The sequence below is a fragment of the Enhydra lutris genome, unplaced genomic scaffold (assembly GCF_002288905.1).
Source record: "Enhydra lutris kenyoni isolate GAN:26980312 unplaced genomic scaffold, ASM228890v2 scaffoldscaffold12, whole genome shotgun sequence".
In the NCBI taxonomy this organism is placed as follows: domain Eukaryota; kingdom Metazoa; phylum Chordata; class Mammalia; order Carnivora; family Mustelidae; genus Enhydra; species Enhydra lutris.
In genome coordinates, this window is record NW_019154096.1 from 20,284,588 (window position 1) to 20,309,099 (window position 24,512).

General features: G+C 34.0%; 1 pseudogene; it reads right to left on the minus strand.

Annotated features, from left to right (window-relative positions):
- The window catches only part of LOC111144984, a 180,671-nt pseudogene that overhangs the window by 112,998 nt on the left and 43,161 nt on the right, over positions 1-24,512 (minus strand).

Genomic DNA, 24,512 nt, shown 5'->3' on the forward strand with positions numbered 1-24,512 from the left:
AGGGTAATGACAGGCAAGATCAAGAATTTCCTTCGAGGGGGCGCCTGGGTGGCTCAGCGGATTAAAGCCTCTGCCTTTAACTCAGGTCATGATCCCAGAGTCCTGGGATCAAGCCCCGCATCAGGCTCTCTGCTCAGTAGGGGAGCCTGCTTCCTCCTCTCTCTCTCTCTGCCTGCCTCTCTGCCTACTTGTGATCTCTGTCTGTCAAATAAATAAATAAACAAAATCTTTAAAAAAAAAAAAAAAAGAATTTCCTTCAGGGATCAAAATGATTCATTCTCCAGCTATTCATTTAGTCCTTAGATCAGCTATTGCCTGAGTTAAGGAAAGAGATTCTTAGCAAGACAGCATTGTCTATGTCATTCAGGAAATATTGATGGTGAAAAGTTAGCTGTGAAAGGATTTGATCCTGGCAAATAGACTATTGATTTAAGAAACAAGATTACAGGGGGATCTGGGTGGCACAGTTGGTTTAACATGGGACTCTTAATTTTACCTCAGGTCCTGATCTTAGGGTCATGAGATCAAACCCTGCATAGGACTCTGCACTCAGTGAGGAGTCTGCTTGAGATCCTCCCCTATCCCACCCACTCCCAAGGCTCTCTCTCTCTCTCAATAAATAAAAACATGTTTAAAAACAAACAAAAAAAGAAATAAGATTTCCCTCCAAAAAGCCATTCTTTGGTGATGGCTAGAAAATTAGATCTTTCTGGTCCATCTGGGTGGCTCAAGTCAGTTGAGTCCTACTCTTGGTTTCTGGTCAGATCATGATCTCAGGGTGGTGAGATGGAGCTCTATGGGGTGAATATAGGACTCTCTGCTCAGGGTGGAGTTTGCTTGTCCCTCTCCCTTCACCCTCACTCCTCTCCCCAGTCCTTTCTTTCTCTCAAATAAAAACAAATCTTAAAAAAAAAAAAAAAAAGATCTTTGTTTCACACTTGAGGATTGTAACCATGTAATATAAATATTGACTGTAAAGCCAAATATTTTTTTTTAAGGGCCAGGAACTAGAACAGATACTGTTTTCTCAAATGTACTGGCAGGAAGAAGGATGTGTAGACTTGAAAGCTTTTGGTTTTTAATGAAAAATGATTTATCATGTTTTTATACTGGATGAAACTCTAAGGGTCACATTCCTCCTTTGCCTATATACCATTTTGCGGTGAAATGCTCTAGGCTTCTGGGTCACTGAGATCTGAGAATTATCTTCTAGGGCTTGGCTCTAAAGACCACTTGTGACTCAGCACCTTGTAGGTTTAAACCTACAAAACTTGTAGGTTTACAGAAACTTGCACAGACTTGCTGAAGGGGACAGCACCTTCAATTCTGGAGTGACAACTCAGTACCCTCCATCCAGAAGGTATTTTAGAATGTGGGAACTGGAGTTGCCACAGTAGTCTGACTTCCACAGGCATGTGCAGACAGTGTTGGGGGGTACACCTGAGTGGCAAGCCAGGGGTGCCCTGGCCTAGGGTTCTAGAAGCCGGCCTGCTCAGGATGAATCATCTGAGGCTGGCCATCTGGATCTAAGACCTGGACCGTCACAGTGCTCTGAGGATCCTGCACATGTGTTGGGGTTGCATCAATATCCAGGGCCACAACCCACCCAGATACACACAGTGTGTTGCCAGACTGGCCCAGTGGCTCAGTGATGCTCGCTGAAGCTTTGTGGATCTGCTCCAGCAGTGGGTGGTACAGGAAGGTATTATGCCTCAGCAGGGTCTGTAGAATTTTGATGACTTCTACAGGTTTGGATGTCATGAGTAGGGGCATAAGGTCAAGAAGTTTGTCCACAAAGCTGTCCTCTAGGTGGAACAAGCCAGCACTAAACCATCTCTAAAAAAAGCCCACTTCTTGTACAAACTGCACACATGCCAGTAAAAGGAAGGGTCAACTCCTTGAGTAGTCTGTGCAGTTAATACAAGTTGCAAGGCTTTGGTCTGCAGCCAAATGTGACGTATAATCGCCCTTTGTTTAATCTTTACACCGTTGTCCATGAACTCTGTTTTGTAAGTCTCTTCCATGACCCGTTTGCTGCTGCTGAGGCCAAATCACTCTGCTTCAAATACAAAGGGGCGGCCACTTTCCACAGCTTTTTTTACGAGGCCAACACAGACCAATCAGGAGAGCTCTGAACACAGAGGTTGCAAAGATTAACATATCATTTGAAACTTAGGGGTTTGTTTTGTATTTTTGTGGACTCTCTTATATAATGGACAGAAATATCCACCTCCCCCCAAAAGAGTCCACATCCTAATTCCACCTTATACTAACTTACGTGGAAAAATTGACTTTATCCAGATTAAGTTAAGGATTGAGATGGGGAGGTTATTTTGTGTTATCCAGGTGAGCCCAATGTCATTATAAGGACCCTTATATGAGAAAGAGAAGGGCAATAGTCAGAATTAGAGGAAGTGATTTGATGACAGAAGCAGTGAGAGACAAGGCAGCATTAAAATGGGAAGAGAGGGGCGCCTGGGTGGCTCAGTGGTTTAAGCCTCTGCCTTTGGCTCAGGTCATGATCTCAGGGTTCTGGGATCGAGTCCCGTATCGGGCTCTCTGCTCGGCAGGGGGCCTGCTTCCTTCTCTCTCTCTGCCTGCCTCTCTGCCTACTTGTGATCTCTCTCTGTCAAAATAAATAAATTCTTTAAAAAAAAAAAAAATGGGAAGAGATGCCAAAGAGATGCAGGCACCCAGTAGAAGAAGGAAATGGCAGGGAAGTAGAGTATTTCTTAGAGCCCCCCGAAGGAATGCAATCTGGCTGACACTGATTTTTAAATTTCTGACCTCTACAAATGTAAGAAAATCTACAAAATGTAAGAAAATTTCTATTGTCCTAAGTCAGTTAGTTTATGGTCATTTATTATAATAGGAAACTAGCACCTCATTATACTTTTATTTTTTTATTTTTCTTTTTAACATTTTATTTATTTATTTGACAGAGATCACAGGTAGGCAGAGAGGCAAGCAGAGAGAGAGGAGGAAGCAGGCTCTCTGTGGAGCAGAGAGCCCTATGTGGGGCTCGATCCCAGGGTCCTGGGATCATGACCTGAGCTGAAGGCAGAGGTTTTTAACCCATTGAGCCACCCAGGTGCCCCCTCATTATACTTTTAATATCTGTGTGGTCCACATCGTGTCCCCTCTTTTATTTCTTACATTAGTAATTATGTCTTTCTCCCTCCATCTCCCCCGCCCACCTTTAGCTTGCTCAGTTGATTAGAGTTCAATTACGTAGATTTTTTTTTAAAGAACCACCTTTTAATTGCACTGATTTTCTCTAATCTTTCTCTTTTTTAATTTAATTGATTTCATTTCAACTATTTTTCCACTTGTTTTGAATCTTCTATTCTTTCTCTAGGTTCTTAAAATTTCCTTACATTATGATTTGAAACATTTATTCTCTTCTAATACATGCAATTGAGGGTCAAAAATTCCCTCTAAGTAATGCCTTAACTGAATTATAAAGTTTTTGATATTGTGCATTTTCATTTTCATTCACTTCAAAATATTTCTCAATTTATTTCAAGAATTCCTCTTTGACCCATGAGTTATTTAGAAATGTTTTGCTTAGGGGCACCTGGGTGGCTCAGTTGTTTAAGCCTCTGATTTTTTTATTTTGGCTCAGGTCATGACCCCAGTGTCATGAGATCAAGCCTTGTATTGGGGATCCATGCTCAGAGGGCAATCTGCTTGAGATTCACTCTCTCCCTCTCCTTCTGCCCCTGCCTCTGCTTTCTCTTTCTTTCTCTAAAATAAATACATATTTTTTTTCTTTATAAAAAGACAGAAAGAAATGCTTTGCTTAAATTTGAAATAATTGCGAATTTTTCAGTCATCTTTCCATCACTGATTTTTAGCTTAAACCTCTTATTATCACATAGAAATATACTGAATGATTTCTATTCTCAAAGTTTATGTCCCAGAATAGAATTTATCTTGGATAATGTTAAATGCACTTGAGAGGAATATATTTTTGCCTATTATTGTGATGTGTTCTGTAAACATCAGTGAACAACAAACAGAATCAACTCAAAGAAATTCTCTCCTAAACATATCATAATAAAAGTGACAAAAACATAAAGAAAAAAAAAAAGCAGCTAAAGAAAAATACCACAGCACATGACACATGGGAACAATGATTCAATTGACTGTGGTTTCTTATCAAAAACACTGAATGACAGAAAGCTATGGAAAACACTTTAAAAGAAAAAAATGAAAACAAAGAATTCTATATCTAATAAAAATACCTTTCATATATGAATGACATGTTCATGTGAAGAAAAACTAAGAAATAAATTGCAAGCAGACTAACTATCTACAAAAATGCTGAAAGCACTCCTCAGGCTGAAAGAAAAGAAAGCCAGTGGGCCACCTTGACCTTCAACATTAATGGTAAACAGCTGGATAAAAATAAAACACTAAAAATTTTTTCCTTATTTTCCTACAATTAATATATATCTTTAAAATGTATAATATTGACTGGTAAGTTTTTAAATATATGTATATTGAATATGCATGATAACTATAATATAATGGGTGGTGGGAGTAAAAAAAATAAATAAAAAACAACCCTATTTGTCTTCAACCTTTCTACATTTCATGTGAAATGTTACAATATTAACTCTAAATAGTTTGTAAAATCTTAGGTATGAATGTTTCAATTTATACAGCTACATCTAAAAAAAATATAAAGAAAGCCAAAAGGAAAATAGGTAAATTAGAAAGAGATAATTAGAAAAAAAATAAACAAACTAAAAGGATCTAGGAAAATTGAAATAATGAAACAACAATGACAACAATAACAAAACAAATGGCACAAACGGAACACAAAGGAGAAAATGGTAGACTCAAATCCAACCATATCGGTTGTACATCAAATGTTAACAATCCCTTCCAATTAGAAGGGAGAGACTTGCAAAGTGCATTAAACAATATCCTAAACAGAATCTTACTGTACGTCACCTGTGGGAGATAAATTTTAAATTTATTAAACAACACAGATTGGTTGAATGTGACTGATGGAAAATGTGCAAATGACACAATGAAAGGACTAGGGTAGCTATTTAATCAGTATTTAAAAAGACTCTGAGATCAAGAGAATTGCCAGAGATTAATAAAGATGTTTTATAATTTAAAAATAAGACAGTTCATCAGGAAGAAATAGCAATTATAAATATGTGTGTCCCAAATAACAGAATCTCAAGTTATGGGAAGAAAAAAAAATGTAGTAAATAAGTAAAAAAAAAAAAAGAAAATAATGGGGGTGCCTGGGTGGCTCGGTCATTAAGTGTCTGCCTTTGGCTCTGGTCATGATCCTGGGGTCCTAGGATCAAGTCCCACTTTGGGCTACATGCTGAGCAGGAATCCTGCTTCTTCCTCTCCTACTCCCCTTGCTTGTGTTCCCTCTCTGGCTCTCTCTGGCTGTCTGTCAAATAAATAAATACATCCCTCTCTGGCTCTCTCTGGCTGTCTCTCTGTCAAATAAATAAATACATTCTTTAAAAAAGAGAAGGAAAGAATGAAGACTTGTACTCAATGAAATGAAATAGAAAACAGACATATAATAGAGAAAATTGGCAAAACAGAAACTGGTTCTTTAAAAAGATTGAATACATTGTCAAACTCCTATCTAGATCAATAAAGAAAAATAGAGAAGCAATGCAAAAAACCCAATATCATGAATAAAACAAGAGATCTTCACTATAGGTTCAACAGTATTAAAATAATAGCAAGATGATAATATAAGCAATATTATGTAAAAGCTTGACAACTTCAACAAAATGTATACATTCCCTAAAAAAACAAAACAAACAAACAAAAAAAAACAACTTACCAAAATTGACATAAGAAATAAATTCTGGAGAGCTATAAAAGTAAATTGTAAATTGAGTTTATGACAAACCTTTTACAAGTGGGAAAGTCCTCTTTGCCCAGATAGGTTTACTAGTAAATTCCATCAGATATTAAAGAAAAAATACCAACCTAATATAAACGAGTTCAGAAAATTGTGAAAGAAAATTTATGGTATGTCTCTTTTTAGTCACCCAGTTTATTGGCATAATGTTTTTGAGGGCAATATAACTCTAATATGAAAACCTTACAAACATATTACAAAAATGAAAAGCATAGACTAATAGTACTCTTGAACAAAGATGGATACATAACAAAATACTAGCAAATCTATTTTCAACATAGAAAGAATAATATATCATAAGAAAGCACTCTTATTCAAAGAATGTAAAGTTTATGTAACATTTGAAAATCAAATAATGGAATTCATAATATTGAGGAGGAATATTGAGGAGGAATACTATATAACCATTGTCACAGACTAAGAAAAAAAATAATAAATTCAACACCTATCCATTGAAAAAAAATAAAACAACAAAAAAACTCTGAGCCACTAGGACTAGTAGGAAACCTTCTAAAATTGATACGAAAAACATAATTTGTTGGATAATTTTTTTTAAGACCTAAGTAAGTTTGTGAGATATACCATGTTTATGGATTGGAAAACTCAATCTCCCTTGTGGTGGCAATTCCTTCTTAACTGGTCAGTAGTTTCAAATGTCAACCAAAATTACAGAAAGCTTTTTTGGTAGAAATTTTCAAGCTTTTTCTGAAATGTATGTTGAAATGAAAAAAATAAAACTAGAGAATAAATAAGTAGTTTTTTAAATAAAGAAAAAGTGGAAGGATTCACCATATCAGATTTAAAGACTTACTCTAAAGATGTAGGTGTTAAACAGTTTAATTTCACTTTAATAAAGTGAAAAGACATATATAAATGGGCTCAGCAGGATCTATCAGTATGCAGGTAGATGTGTTTTGTTATTATAATTAGATGATTGTGATCTCAAGGTCATCTGGAGGGTTAACAGGGTGTCAACCTGAAACAAACCTGTGAAACTGGGTCATTGGGTTTTGTTTGGAGTTTATGCCTTGTGGCATCTACTGGCCTTAATTTCTGACGGCAAGCAACACCTGGAAGCAGGGCTAGAAAACTGGGTTATTGAGGCCTCTTAGCTGGTTCTGGTGACTGTTGTTTCATGTTTGTTTTGGATTTTGTTTTGGTAATTTGAGTTTAAATGATAAGGCAGCAAAAAGAGATCAGGATTTAAAAGTTGTCAGTAAGAAAAAGTGAGATCTGTATAATAGTGTGGCCACTAGATATGTGGGACAAAGGCTAATGAAGTTTGCATGTTTCTGGTTTGGGAATCACTATGATGAAGCCATTGTGTAGAGAGTAAAGGACAAATATAATAGGAACAAAGATGTCATGATAACGTTGATGTGCCCATGGTAATTTGTAGCTATTTAGAACTTATAGGGCCTTGAGGAGAATTTAATTTTTGAAATTGCTATCTAAGAGGGGCTAGAGGCCATGACTGTAGCCATGGGATGAAAAATATTCAACTTTCAGTTAGCAATTTGATAGAAAGTAAGAGTTCTGTGAATTGAGAGTAGGTTACAGAAGGATATACAAACTAAGATTCAGCCTTGGTTTTTGGTTTGTTTTGCCATAAGCTTGTTGCATTGCTTCATACTAAGCTATATTTCAGAGTCAATGTAGTGGCCCCAAATCTGAGGCATCAAAATTATAGAATTTAGAGAATCACCTAAATTCCTTTCATTCCTTACAGCTAGATTTCAGTCTGCCTTCCATACTCACACCCTTGGATTTCAGGCTATAAAAAGATACCTTAATAGACTAATTAGCATAAGTGCTATAAGCTCTGCTTTCATAGCCCTGATGTATAATTTTGGACAGAAGTACTTTGGGAGGATATGAAGGACTCCACTATAGAAGATAAATATACATGCATGATCTTGGTGAGGATTCTGCCCTCCTGGGATTGTGGTGTTAGCAGGAAAGTAGAGTTGAGCCTGAGCACAGCTCTGGTGAAAGCCTTTTGTTAAATGGCTTAACACCTTGCTCTATAAAGAGAACACTGTCCCTATCTTTACAGAAATATATCCAAGCAATCCTTATTCTTGCACGAGTGAACAGCAATGCTTTATTCTTCAGATTTCACCTACAGAAAGAGTATCATGTAAGCCCCTTTCATTCCCCAAAGTGGCTGCTATGGAAACAAGTCTGGATGCATGACAGGAAAGGAAAGCTAGTTGTACTGTGCTTAAACAAAGAGGAGAAATTTCCATGGGATTTCCAGTTCTTTGTGGAGCCAATAAAGGAGCAACTGGGAAGGACATTGAACAGCAAATCTAAGGAAGAGATTGCTAATTCAGCTTTGCCAGTTATACTTTCTCAAGGCCCATAATTAAAAGTGAGCTTCAGGGTACAAGCAGAGAAGTCAGATTTGCTGTGAGCCTGAGGGGCTTGTATATTGGCTGCTTTTGCAAACTGCCTTCACTCTTGTAGGTCAAGAGGGGAAGAATTAATACCATTGTGTGATGGAATAAATGCTTCCCTAGTGGCTAGAAGAAGAGATTTGCCTCTCTAAACTTCTGAGATTACATAGAAAGTGAGAATCGGCTTTGAAAGAGGTTTGCTGTGAAAAGTTACAAATAAACTAGATTACAGCACCGTGATTCACATTGTAGTCACATGATTCCAGTTTTGTCTTCAACATGCCCTTTACTGTAGCTGTATAATTTGGAATTTAACAGACACATTTATCAGGTTTATGTTTAAAAGTCTAGGTCCAAATATACTGTAGGCAGCAGAAGTTTTCTATATGTTCTAATAAATGAGAGGTTTTCTCAAAATCCAAGTATTTTTTTTTCTTTTAATTCTCAGAATCTATTTTTCCAGGATATCTCACAGCCTTGGTTTAAATCTAGTCACATTAATATTTATAAACCATGTTTCCAAAATTTTCATTCCCTTCTGATATAATGGGATCTCTAGCCTCAAGCAATGTCTTGCATGTGCTAATAAACAATGCCTATATTCTCCCACAAAAGTCTATTCCTACACTGGCCTACTTTCAAGTTGTCCCTGACAAGTACTTATTGCAAGAATCTCTTGACTGATTTTGGTGCCCAGAATCTAAGTACTTTGAACCTGGTTTTGCTTCTGACTACAGACAGACACCTTCAGAATCCCAAAGAACCAAAGAAAAATTGAGAAGCCCGAGAAAAATTTGTATGGCATAACTTCTTCATGATCCATGGAGAAACCGGGGCAATGTTTTTCTCCTGGGTTTGTTATACACAAGTACATAATGAAGGCGAAAGGAAGTGCCTATATTGACTCAGTATTTATCCAACAGTCTTTCTGAATCCTCTTGTATATAACCTTATATAATCCTCACAACAGCTCTGTGATGAAGAATTTTAGGTATTGAGGCATGGGTTCAGAAAGAAAAGACATGTTTCTCACTCTTAAGGCTATCCTTTCTGCTCTCTCTCAAATATCCTAGATATAACAAGTTCTCTCCCCTCTGACTGGGATGGAAATATCATTATCTCTTAGCTTTGTTCAACTTTGAATATCTCTGATTTGCTCTAACCCACATGCCTGCTCTGGATTACCTCTCACACGGTCTCATCTTGAACACGTATAGCTCAACTTTCAGCAAAAGATATATATTTTTTAAGATATATTTATTTGAAAGAGAGAGAGAGAGAGAGAGAGAAAGCACTCAAGAGTGGGGGTAGGCATTGGGGAGGGTATGTGCTATGGTGAGTGCTGTGAAGTGTGTAAACCTGACGATTCACAGACCTGTACCCCTGGGGATAAAAATACATTATATGTTTATTAAAAAAAAAAAAAAAAAAAGAGTGGGGGTAGGGGCAGAAGGAGAGAATCTCAAGCAGACTTTCCACAGAGCCCTAGGTGACTCTCAATCTCAGGACCCACGACATCATGACCTGAGGTGAAACCAAGAGCCTGACGCTTAACCAGCTGAGCCATCCAGGAACCTCTCAGCAAAGGATTCTTGAAGGAACCCCACATGTTCTCCCAGAACTCAAGTTCTGAACAATCCTCTCCTCCATACTTGCCCTTCAATTGCATCCCCTTCAGCAATCTGACCTCTGATATTTGCTGCCTAAATTTAGCAAGATGGCAGCAGTTGGTTAGGAAATTTTCCCCGTGCAGACAACCTGACCACTAGTAGGGCTCATCTTGGGAGTTTCCCTTTTACTCCAGATAGCAATGTAGGTTGATTTATTTTTCAATGTCTAAATAGTCACTTCATATATTTTCTCTATTCTATAAATTTGTAACTATTAGTCCAGTACCAGTTAAGTCTTTCTTGGCTGGAACTATAGTTTCTTAATTACAGAATAAATAAATTCAGTGAAATCCCCCCAAATTATTAGAAGAATGAAAAGTACAAACTATGTAAAATTCTACAACTAGTCCTCATTTTATTCTGTTAAAGTCTCTGGAAGCAAGTTCCTTTTGGCTGTTTTTAAAAGCATTTTTATTTATATTCTGTTTAATCACCCAAAGGACAGGAGCTGGGATGTATACATTGTCAATACCCAGATCTTGGCACAGAGCTCAAAACCCAATGAAACAATAATATTTGGTGACTAATTAATTGAATATATAAGTAAATGATTCTCAAAATTTTAAATGTAAAATAAATGTTACTATAATGAGTTGTGTAGCCATTCTTTCAAAATAATACTTTATTTTTTTGAACTATAAGATTTTCTACTAGGAGTGTAGACTGAGAAATGCAGAAATTATGGCTTAGTGTCACAAAAATGTTTGGAATTACTTCCATGGTAAAGAAAGCTAGGGGAACTATGGAAGCTAGAACAATTTAAAATCAGAGGCTTTAAATCATATTTCCATATTGACATGGTATTTGGAATAACAGTAATGGCATTTTTTTTATTGATTGGCATCCACACATACCTCTAAATGTAGTTAATCTTAGACTTAGCTTTTCTTAAAACTTATGTGACTTACTAAAGGTCATAGGTAATAAAGATTGGGCTGGTATAGGCTATATCTGTGTGGAAATATTGAAATTGTGTGCACATATCAAAATGTTCTGCACATTTATAGGTATGAAACTTGCATAAGAACAACACTATGTAGTCAGGTTAAACAAGGGAAATGTCACTCTTAAAGTACTTAAGAATTAAGAATCCTTAGGAAAATGTATGCAGTTAAGATTATATTTTTAAACTACATTATCTGATTCAATTTCATTTATAATAGACTTTTTAAGAGCCTTTGGAATAAGGAGAAAGGATACTGAAATTAGAGTTGAAGAAATAGGTTTGAAACCTTATTGTTTCACGATTTTTGTATGATGTTATTTTTTGCGATTCAAACACATTTTAAAACATATCTTCATCTTTAATGTGAGAATTAAATAAAATAATTTGAGAAAACCTAATTTGTTCTACATGTATTTATAAAATGAATAAATGAATATATATGATATATGTATATGAAAATTCTAAAGGTTGATTCTTAATATTTATGCTGAATGTCTCTAAAAGTTAAATCTTGCTATGTCTTAGAGTAAATGCTTCACATTTCTGAGCAAAATAGGGTATTGTAATCATCCAGTGAATTATTTTTGCATTGAATATTTACAAAATATAATTAATCTAAATTAAAGCTTTTTTCCTGGGCAAGTCTCCATTTTCCTTTGCATATTCATACTCACAAAAGCTCGTTCTGTTAAAGCTTAAATCTAGTATCTGTTACCCTACAAGTCAGCGTCAAATGATCTTCTAGTGACAGTAATCTAGGGATGTTAGGATGTTAGCCCCAACCAATTTCAACAAACATAAGGTAGTGGTATCAAGAAATCAATTCAAATGATACTGTCATATAGTGACAAAATATGTTAAGTGATACTCTGACTATATAAAAAGTTTAAAGGGAAATATTGAAAACCTGAAGTTTATTCTAAAATATATCATTAGCCAATATTGAAATTAAAAGGAAAAATAAAGTCAACAGGTAGGTAAATATTAATTTTTTTTGTTTCCAAGTTTTTACTTAAATTCCAGTTAGTTAACACAGAGTGTCATATTAGTTTCAGGAGTAGAAATTAGTGAAAAATCACTTCCACACAACACCCAGTGCTCATCACAACAAGTGCACTCCTTAATCCCCATTCACTATTTCACCCATCCCCCTACCAACAGGCCCTCACTTGCCATCAGGTGGTTCCCTATAGTTAAGAGTCTGTTTCTTGGTTTGTTCTCTCTCTTTCTATCTTCTATGATCATTTGTTTTGCTTCTTAAATTCCACACACAGGTGAAATCATATGGCATTTCTCTTTCTCTGACTTATTTTGCTTAGCATAATGCTCTTTAGCTCTATTCACATCCTTGCAAATGACAAGATTCTATTCTTTTTATGGCTGAATAATATTCCATTGTATGTATGTGTGTATACACACACACACACACATAAACATACATATATACATATACATATATACATACACATATACACACACATATTCCATATCTATATAGAATCTTTATTCATTCATCAGTTGATGGACGTTTGGGCTGTTTCCATAATTTGGCTATAGTAGATAATGCTGCTATAAACATTGGGGTGCATGTATCACTTTGAATTAGTATTAGTATTTTTGTATTCTTTGGGTTAATACTTAGCAGTGCAATTGCTAGATTGGAGAGTAGTTTGATTTTTAACTTTTTGAGGAATTTTCATACCATACTGCTTTTCAGAATGGCTGCGCCAGTTGCATTTCCACTAACAATGCAAGAAGATTCCCCTTTCTCCACATCTTTTTCAGCACCTGTTGTTTCTTGTGTGTGTGTGTGTTCTTTTTTATCTTTTTTAAATTTTAGCTATTCTGAGAGACGTGAGGTTATATCTGATTGTAGTTTTTAAAATTTATTTATTATGTTCAGTTAGTCAGCATATAGTACATCATTAGTTTTTGATATAGTGTTTAATTCATTAGTTGTATTTAACACCCATTGCTCATCACAACACATGTCCTCCTTAATCTGATTGTAGTTTTGATTTTTATTTCCTACAGGGAGGTAAAAAAATAAAGTGTGATAGAAGAATTCACTGAAATATTTCATTTTTTAAAATTTCATTTAAGCATTTTGTTTACTAAGTCTCTCTTAAAAGGTAGACCTTAATTAACATTTCCATCAAGTGTCAGTATTTGTTATTTTTACATATTCCCAACAGACTTCCTCTTCCAGTACAATGCAGGTTTAAATCATGGCATTTAATTCAACCTGCTGATTAAATTAAACCTCAAGTTAAATGAGGTTATTTTTCCATTCAATACTTTCCAGTGGCTTATCATAACATTTTAGGGAAAGCCAAAGTCCTCAAAGTAACTTGAAAATCTCTATATACATATTTTTCCTTTAGGCATTACAGAAATTTCTGGCATAAAGATCATATTCTCTATCTTCATTAGGTACTGGTTACTTGCAGGGTTACATGGGATACAATTCACAAAAATAATGCAACATATTTATTTGTGTACTTTAGATTAGTATGTTTTATTAAATAAGTTATAGCTTAATAAAATTGAGTAGACAAAACAAAGAAGGTTGAGGAGCCCATCAAGTTCAAATATAGTTTATTTGGCATTTCTAATGAAAGGCAGAAATTCTTAAATAACAAGGTAATAGGTATATATCAACTTATAAACAACATTGTGGATAGTTTGTAAGAAATTATAACAGAATAAAATTAAAGTCACACAGTGACAAACTATTTAAATTTGTTGAATATCACTTTGATTTTTTTCAATGCTTTTATTTTCCTGGTTGCAATGATTCTAAATCTATCCTATATTCTGCTCCTTATCCTTAATTTTAGGATTTTTAATTCATTCACAATGAACAAGGGAACACAGCTATGGAAGATTCTGAATGATCTGCACTTATTATCAACTCTACAAAATATAGTACCGATTGCAATCTGACCACTCAATAATTATTAAGACTCACTTAATAATCTTGAATACTCATGACTATTCTTCTCCAATTATAACCACTCGCTATTATCAGATACGACTAAGAAGGATTGTAGCCATCTCTCAATCAACAGCAATATGAAGTTCTGACTTGGGTTTAATGCAATTTTTTTTTTTTTTCTGTAGTCTGTTTGGAAAGTGAATCTCACCCTTAGATTTTTCTCTGGAAGCTATCTCCCCAAATCTGAGCTGTTACTTGAGAGTAAGAGGAAATCCTGCTCCTAGCAAGTATACAGAAAGGATTTGGAGAAAATATATGCTCAGTCTTCTTTATATATATTTCCAGAACAGTACATCTATAACATTGTCAGCTATGAGTTTTCATTAGATTCATCCACATGCTGGAAAAAAATTACCTTAGGATTTAGCTATTATTGTGATATTTAATTTTTACCAAAGAAATAACAAAATAAATCTTTAAGTCCTAAATGTGATTTTTTTAAGATTTTGTTTATTTATTTGAGAGACAGAGATCTCAAGTAGACAGAGAGAGTTGGGGGTGGTGGTGGCTGAGAAGACTCCCTGCTGAGCAGGGAGCCCTATGCAGGGCTAGATGCCAGGACCCTGAGATCATGACCTGAGCCGAAGGTAGAGGCTTAACCCACTGAACCAAATAGGCACCCCCTCAAAGTGTTTTTCTTAAGATCAATTTCTACACACGTTATATAAGCACCTAATTAAAGTTTTATTTTTCAAAAGTGAGTGCATTTTGTGGTATATTCTGATATTTGTTTTACTAGAAAAAAATCCATCTTATTCATGGTGTAAACCAGAGAAATGATGAGTTGCTACTAAATTGACTTATGTAAAAGAGCTTAACTAATTATAACTGATTTCTCCCTTGGGTTTCCAGTTATTAATATGTCTAACTACTCATTGGACATTTGGAAAATCACATCTGTTTTCTTTGAGAAGGAAAGAATACATAAATAAAGGAAGTTTTCCAGAGGGGGAAAAAAGGGAAGAAAGGTGAAATTCTTAAAGCCATAAAGATGGAATAAAAATTCCATATTCTTTTTTCAAAATTGTACTTGGATAGCAAAATTTTGCTATCCAAGTACAAAAAAGGAAAGGGGCCACTTTTTCTAAAGTGGTGGTATTTCAATTGTATATCAACAGAGCTCTGTAAAACTGAGAGCCACATTTTAGAATTATTTTCAAAGACATTTAAGGCATGTCTACCTTACATCAGAAACCGTTCTAGAAGGAGGTAGGTATATAGTAAGAAAAATAAGTCTTTGCCTTTAGGAAAGTCTACATTCTTTCCCAGAAGATTTCTATATATAGTAGCAAGTAACAGAGCTGAAATGAGAACTGATATCTTCCAATTCCTAATCTCTTTCTAGGTCTATTTTACAGATAGTCAAACCCACTTGTAGCACATGAAGGCATTTCTAAAGGGTAGGAATGCAGAGATGCCATTACATCAAGCAATGAAAGCAGTCAGTTTATCACAGCTCCTTTCCCTCTCCCTTTAATTGTTAAATATGTGGTCCTCTGTTCAGTTATTAAAGATTTATTTATTCCAGGCCAACAAATAAATATCTTAAAACAGTCTAACATGAATAGCTGGAACAAATTTACAAACATCTTAGTGAATTGTTTCTTTATATTATTTGACATATCCATACCTCATAGAATACCATCTCTACCTACAGTCCATACTTAATAAATACTTGTTGAGTGAATTTTCACTATGTTATACTGTGGAAGGATATGGATTCTATGAAAAAGAACCTAATGCTTTAAGGAATTGACTAGTGCTCTTGCTTTAATTAGTTTTATGAAAATAGGTAAAATCTTATATTTTCTGAATCTTTATTTATAATATAAATGAGAACCTTATGTGGTTATCAAAGTGTACTGAGCATATGAATTGATCTGGGAAATGTTACAATGCATATTCTGTAGCCTTTTTGTTTTTGAAACTGATTCTTTAAGATTTGGAGGAAGCCTAGGTATCTGCTAAATAAACATCTGAAGTGATAATATCTCAGAGTGTCTGTAGTCAAGTTTGAAAAATTGAATTAGATGTTTCCTGAAAGTCTTCCTTAATTCTAAAATATTATGCTTTAAAATCCAGAAAAAAGCATTGAGAAAAAGTTGCTAATCTAAATGTAATGATTCATTGTGATTCCATTATTAAAATCTTATCAATTAATAAACTTTATATTTTAAGAGAAGTTTTGGTTAAGAGACGAAAGGACAGAGATCCCATATACTTCCTCTTCTCACACATGTACAACCTGCCCCAACTATCAATAGCCCAACCCGCTGTCATACATTTATTACAACTTATAAACCTATAATCACATACCATTACTCAAAAGTCCATAATTTGCATTACATTTCACTCTTATACATTCTATGGATTTTGACAAATGTATAATTACGTGTATCTATTATTTCACAGAAGAGTTTCATTGCCCTGAAAGATCCTCTCTGTTCCGAATCAGTAGTTTAGATACAATTAAAGCTTCATTGCAATTCCATTAGTAAACTTCATGAATCACACTTTAATTATATCTTAAGTCTGTCTTGTACACTGGCTTTGAAAAAATTAACTCTTTAATATTTTAGCCCTAGTGTTAAAAAAGGTAGGCAAGAACTTGATAATTCTAATTAATCTAATCTTTTATCATATAATAATAGTGCTATGTAGACGTTGAATATCAGATGGTGAAGTCAGTTCACTAGACTTAACACATCAGCTCCTTATTTCATTTTTTTTAAACTAAAGAAGCTCAAATACCACCAAAAAGAACAACTATCATTTTTTTGCACACATAAAATGTTTTTAATTCTCAGATTTGTCTCAAGTGCTCTATAGGCATTATCTCTGGTTTTTGAGGAAATTGCATCCAGTTTATTCAAATTAATTGTTAAATTGAAATAGCTTGGAGTTTACTAATTGTGAAGATCACAGAGGTCCAGCAGCTTGTCCACTGCTCCTAAGCAATTTCATTGTGCCCTATCAGCTGGACAGTTTATCTAAAAGTCAACAATTTTTAGTCACCCTCAATTCCTCTTTTACATATTAGTAAATAAATTGTCAGGAAACAGGGATATCTGTAAGTAAAATAACATTCTCTAGTACCCTTTCACCATTTTCCCTCCCTGTCACACCTGATCTTTCCCTTATTTGATCAGTCATTGTCATATTGGAAAGCAAGCTTATATTAAATTTAACCTATGGATACTATAAATACTTAGGATGTTAAAATATAGTAGTTTTGACAGCTCTGTAATCATAGTGAGCTCTTAATCTGGAAACATGGTGTGAGTATACGCACACGAATAATGAGAATCTGGGGCTCTGTTATCTTTTATAGCAGAAACACTCTATTCAGAGCAGTTGGTTCTAGCCTTAGATTGACTATATTCATTTCTTAGTTCTATACTTCGATTGCTTTTTACACTTGGGTAAATGGTTTCCATTCTCTCTAATTCAGTTTTCTCATCTATAAAGGACATGATCATAATAGTGTATACCTCCTAAGTTCTCTGGTCATAAAATTAGTTGCATACATAAAACTCTGCTTGTCATATCATTTTATAAATTGTAGCTAATACTGTTAAATTTCTCAGAAGTTAAGAGAAAGCATAGTTTGTTGTTTTGCAAGTTTCAATAATTCATTATGGAATTAGAGCTCACTTTATGATTTGTAAGTTGAATAAAGGGTTCTGGATATATTCTGAAGTAGAGGTTACAATTAAATTGCTAATTATAGAGCACTGCTAAAGGTATGCTGTGTAAAGTCTTATATTATCGGTTCTATTCTGGTGTTTTACTGTCAGCTACAATCCCTCCAAAAGAGTTGAAGTCAGCCTTTATTTTAAAAGTGCTTTAAACATTTCACTGAAATAATTTAATGTATTGGTATTAATGGAATTCTCATGATACAGAAGAATAAATGGCCTGGCTGTTAAGAATATTGAAAGAATTAGGGGCAGTGGATTTAAAACACCTTCTTCAACTTTCCTCAGATATTATAAATGTTAACCATTAATATACAGTTTCCTACTAAAGTTCGACATACTTGAAAGATTTTTTTTCCTTTTTTTATGATTTAGAAAAGGTGGTTAAAATATGTTGAAAGAATAAGACTTGGTTTTTTTATATTATGAAAGCACTCTGAAATCATAATGGAGACAATTTTTCCAGTACCTCTAAATTACCTACTTAAGACAAGAAGAAATTGGCAGACAGAACTGTATAGAAGTGTCAGTAAATGTTAGAGTGGATTTTGGAAGTCTTTCCAGTATATAATTAGTAAGTATGTGTACATTAGGTTGCTTTGGGAGAATATAATACCTTAGAACTCTACCTCATAAAAAATAACCACCACTTAATACATGTATACTCTATGTGAGACTACAGAGTATTGTGTTTTAATCTTATGTAATATCTCAATAACCAGTGTTGAGTTGTGTTATAGAGTCAGCAACAGCATCACCCCCAAACTTGCAGTGTGGGATTTTTCATGTTTTTTTGGTCTGTTTGTTTTGTTATCATTGTTTTTATTTTTCTTTCTTTGTTTTTTCTTTATTCTTCTTTTTGGAAATATTCTTTATCCAATTAAGAAAGTTCTATTCTACTGAGGAAAGAATTTTATGAAACATTTTTTCAATCTATTTTGATAATCAAATGATTTTTCTTCTTTAGCTTAGTAATAAGATACAACTTATTGATTACCTTTTTTAAAGATAAATCTTGGCAATGTTGTTGAATCCTATTTATATATTGGTGCCTTATGTTTGCTAATATTATATTATGTATTTCTTAATCTAGTATTTTTTTTCACTTAATTCATCTGTAATTGTCCCTTATTTGTCAGTTTTATTATCAAGGTCATGATTGCTTATAAAGCAATCTTATAACTTATATATGCTATATAACTTATAAAGCATAACTTATAAAAATAAGTTAAGGGGTGTATTCTCATTCTAGTCTCTGAAAGAATTCAAGATTCAAATTATGTTCTCTTCAAATGCTTAGATTTTCCCTAATGAAGATGTCTAATCATGGAGTTTTCACTCCTCTTGTCCATTGGGTCTAAAGTGAAACAGTGAAGATTCCTTATTTATTTCTGGTATCAGTAATGTGACATGTTTCTCTCTATTTATCTCATTAGATTTGCCAGAGTCTTATGAATGTATGGATTTTTTAAAAAAACCTGATGTTTAGCCTTGTTGATCCTCTTTTGTATATTTATTTTCTATTTTACTAATTTTTGCTCTTCTCTTATTCTTATATTTCTACTTGCTTTTTATTTATTTTAGTATACTTTACCTAACTTCTTAGAATGTATACTTAACTTTCCTTCTTTGCCCTTAAGTTTTTACTGCCTTTTCTTCAATCACTGGATTACACTGTTTAATAATGGTTGATTTCTCCCACTATGATTGTTAATTTGTCTACTCTTGTAATTCTATTCATTTTTGTTTTGTATACTTTGAAGCCATATATTTGGGCACGTATATATTTAGATTTGTAGTATTTTCCTGGTAAATTAAACATTTTGTTTTTGTGAAATAGCCCTCATTACCCCCTGCAATATTTCTTAAGCCTTCTATGTAAAAGGGAAAAACAATCCCAAAGTGATATTCATGGACACAACTGGGTCACACCATCCCTAAAGTTCCTTCTTTATTTTATATCCAATTTTACTGATAGTGGTAGCTTTCAACAACTAGTTATATTTATTGTTGTTCCTTCTCATCTGTGGCATGGAGCAGGAAATTTTCTATGTTCTCTAACAAAACTATTACAAAATAGAAAACATGCATGAGTAAAGATCATAGAATCTCATGATTTTATTTACTTCTGTGATTAGAACTTATATAAACTACTAAAAGTCTGAAAAATTAGTGTAGTAAGTAACTTGTCTCTTGGCCTAATTCCTATTTTGTACTATACTATCTTTGTAATTATTTAAAAAAAAATCCAGTCTTTACAGATAAAGAACATTTTGTTAGCTGGAATGGATTTTACCTTAGCTCATCAGAAAAACAAAACAAAAACAGTGTCTGACAGCCCTAAAATTCTCCTTAGATCTCATGAAATGTGTATCTAAAATTCTCCTTAGATCTCATGAAATGTGTATCCATAATTGTTGTTATTAAATTATCTAGCCTTAATATTTTAACCTGATAAAAAAAGGTTATTTTTAGATTGCTACTGGAACTCATATCTTAAAGGATTCCAGCTAGGAGTAGTTCCCCTAAATGGAACATTAATGTGTATAATTTTCATTGGAAAAAGTAACTTAAAAATATGAAATGAGAAGACATTGGCATAAAATTTGTGAGGCTTCATGGGATGGAAACTATCTCTAGCTTCTCCCACAACTTAATTCTTCTATGTATTATAGCAACTCTATTTCTTTGGCCCAACTCTGTCAACACTTTTTTAAGATATGAAATTAAAAGAGTTAGTAGGAATCATACGGAATTTCTATGACTTGGCATTTAGCAATCATGACTGTGCTTGCTTCACTGATTTTAAGTAATTTAAATGTATATAAATCAGAATGTACAGCTGACATGAATCTAAAAATTTGTTAGGGAATCTGCTGAGGGCTTCTTACTGAATTTAAATAATTCATGGAAAATGGGGAAAGTACTGCAACTTTAAACTTATCTGAAATGTGAAATAGCAAATCTGGATGATTCTTAGTTTGTTAGTTATAGTTGTTATAATTATAGATATAATAGTGCTTATTGAAAAAATAAATGGAAAATGAATTCACAAAAGTGTGAAAAAGAAGAAATAATAACAAAAATCAGAAGCAGATATACTGTTCATATTTTGATACAATTTTAATCTCAATCTCAGTAATATTTCTCAATCTCAGAAATTGAATTCACAAAAGTGTGAAAAAGAAGAAATAATAACTGAAAAATCAAACGCAGATATACTGTTCATATTTTAATACAATTTTAGTCTCAATCTTAGTAATATTGTGTGTGTGTGTGTGTGTGTGTGTGTGTAATTTTACCATGTCTAAAATGAATCCTTTGTCACTTTATCCAATTTATTAAATTTGTCATTAAAATTCTTAAAATCTTTCAGGGTGAGTGCTGGGAAGATAGTGGAGTAATGTCCAACATTTACAACTAGATATCACTCATACATACACATCAATAAACCAGATAGCAATCCAAAGCCATGTCTGAGAGGTTTGCAAGGGCAGAAACAGCAGTGGGAAACTGTCCATGGGAGGGAGGGACCTGATGTTACAGAGAGAGAAAACCACCCAGGGGCCCACACAGAAAATATAGCAACCTCATAATGTCTGGCCTTGCAAAACAGATGTGCTGAATTCTGTGAGTTTGTATAACCAGTGAGATTTAGAGCCTGGAGCTTTAAAAATCAGCTGACTAAGCAGTGGGCTAGAGGGGAGGGCAAGTGGTAATGTGTCTTTAAAGACACAATGGCCTGAGGAGAGGCAACATACAGGTGACAACTCAAGGTTTGAAAGTTCAAATATTGTTATGAAGACTACTACTTAAAGCAATCTATATGTTTAGTGCAATCCCTATCAAAATACCATCAGTATTTTTCACAGAACTAGAACAATCCTATAATTTATAAGAAGCCACAAAAGACTCTGAATAGCCAAAGCAATTTTGAAAAAGAAAATCAAAGCTGGAGGCCTCACAGTTCCAGACTTTGAGTTATATTACAAAGCTGTGATAGTCAAAACAGTATGGAACTGACACAAAAATAGACTCAAAGATCAATAGAACAGAACAGAAACCCCAGAAATAAACCTACAATTATATGGTCAAGTCTATCTTTCACAAAGCAGGAAAGAATTTTCAATGGGAAATAGATAATCTCTTTAGCAAATGGTCTCAGGAAAACTGGACAGCAACATGCAAAAGAATGAAACTGTTCTACTTTCTTATGCCATGCACAAAAATAAACTTAAAATAGATTAAAAACCTAACCTGAAACCATTAAAATCCTAGAAAAGAAAACAAGCAGTAATTTCTCTGACATCAGCCACAGTAACATTTTTCTAGATGTGTCTCCTGAGTCAAGGGAAATAAAAGCAAAAATACACTAGTGGTATTACATCAAAATAAAAAGCTTCTGCACAACAAAGAAAAAAAAAACTGAAGGCAACCTACTGAATGGGAAGATATTTGCAGTATCAAAAGGCTACTATCCAAAATATATAAGAACTATACAACTCAACACCCCCAAATCAAATAATCCAATTAAAGATGGGTGGGGGGGTGCCTGGGTGGTTCAGTCTGTTAAGTGTTTGGTTCTTGGTTTTAGCTCAGGTTATGACCTCAAGGTCATGAGAGCTAGCCCCAAGTTGGGCTCCACGCTTAGCTCAGAGTCTGCTTGGGATTGTCTCTCCTCCTGCTTGTGTTTCTCTTCCCCCATTCCCAGAGAAGAAAATAAATAACTAAAATCTTAAAAAAAAAAAAATGAGTGGAAGACATGAACCAACATATCTCAAGAAGACATATAGATGACTAATAGACACATAAAAAGATGTCAGCATCACTCATTATCAGGGAAATGCACATCAAAACTGCAATGAGATATCACCCTCACCTGTCAAAATAGCTAAAAATCAAAAATGCAAGAAACAAGTATTGGCAAGGATGTGAAGAAAAAGGAACACTTGTGCAATATTGATAGGAATGCAAACTGGTGCAGCAACTGTGGAAGACAATAGAGAGGATATTAAAAAAAAAAATAGAACTACCCTGTGATCCATCAATCAGAGTACTGAATATTTATCCAAAAAATACAAAAATTCTAATTACAACTGATATGTGCACTCCTATGTTTATAGCAACATTATTTATAATAGCCCAGTTATGGAAGCAGCCCCTATGTCTTTCAATAGATGAATGGATAAAGAGGTGGTATATATATATATATATATATATATATATATATATATACACACACACACACACACATATATGTATATATACACACACACACACACACAATACAATATTATTCAGCCATAATAAGGATGAAATCTTGTCATTCGCAACAACATTGATGAAACTAGACAATATAATGCTAAGTGAAATAAGTCAGTAAGAGAGAGACAAATAGTATATGATTTCACTCATCAGTGGAATTTAAGAAACAATCAAAAATAAGTAAAGGAAAAAAAAGGAAAGAAACCAAGAAAGGGACTTGTAGCTACTGAGAACAAACTGATGGTTATCAGAGGGGAAGTGGGGAAGGATGAGTAAAATAGGCAATGGCGATTAGGGAGTGCACATGTGGTGATGAGCACTGGTGATGTATGGAATTGTTGAATCAGTATATTTTACACCTGGAACTAATATAGCATTTTGTGTTAACTATACTAGAATTTAAAATTAACAACAATAACAATAATAATAATAATAAAACTTTCAAGGTGTTTCTGTTACTTTCATCACAATAATTAATGTGGAAATATTTAATTGTTTGTGGTGAATATGTGTATAAATGCATTCACAAGTTTGTCAGTATTCGTGAACATCTCCTTTAGATATTGTCATACTTATTTTCCTTCAACTAATTAGAAAGTTGTACCATCTTTTTCTATTCTAAAAATTACAACATGTGAGATAAAATTACTAGCACAAATCTTACAGTCTTTTAAAAAAGATTTTATTTATTAATTTATTTGAGAGAGAGATAGAGAAAGCATGTGCCTGTGCAAGAATAGGGGGTGAGGCAGAGGGAGACAGAGGAGACTCCTCCCTGATTAGGGAAGCCTGATGCAGGGCTCAACCCCAAGACCATGGAATCATGACATGAGCCAAAGGCAGCTGCCTAACTGAGTGAGACACCCAGGTGCCCCTCTTATGAACATTCTTAAGAATTGTGTTTCAGTCTGATTTCCAGAAAGTTTGTACTAAGTTTCACTGCCACTGACAACATCTAAAAGTGATTAAACCATTGTCCTTTTACAGAATTGAATTCAATTATTATTTGTAATCCCATTATATACAAAATACGTTTGTAGATCAAATGTTAATTTTCTGTCCTTTACCAGTGGATGTGTTAGACACTAGAGATATAATTAGTAGAGTTTCTGAAATTTACACTAGAATGAGAAAGATGGATGTGAATCAAACAATCCCATGAATAAATAAATGTAAAATTACAACTGTGGTTAGTGCTAAGAAGTGCACTAGGTGATTTTAGGTCATAACAGGGAAGTCAAACCTCCTTTGTGGTTTATGTAAAACTGCCTTGGAGACATGCTCAGTGAACTTAGAGCTAAAGGAGGAGTACAGCCTACAGGAAGAAAGAGCAAAGAGGTGTTCTTGGAAGAATATGTGTAAAACGCTTTGTTGTAGGAGAAAACGTTGTTTTTTGGCAGCAAGACCAGTGCACTTGAAGAAGAGAGCACAAGATTTGATAATTTTGATGTTATCTATTTTTGGAGAGAGAGATAGGTCAATATAAAAAAATAGATATTATTTAACTCCTTTTCTTGAATCAAAATGAGAAGCAATTGAAGGGATTTAAATACAAAATTACAATATCTGAAGTGACTTTAAAAAATGTGTTTTTTCTTTTTGTTTTGTTTTGTTTTAATGGA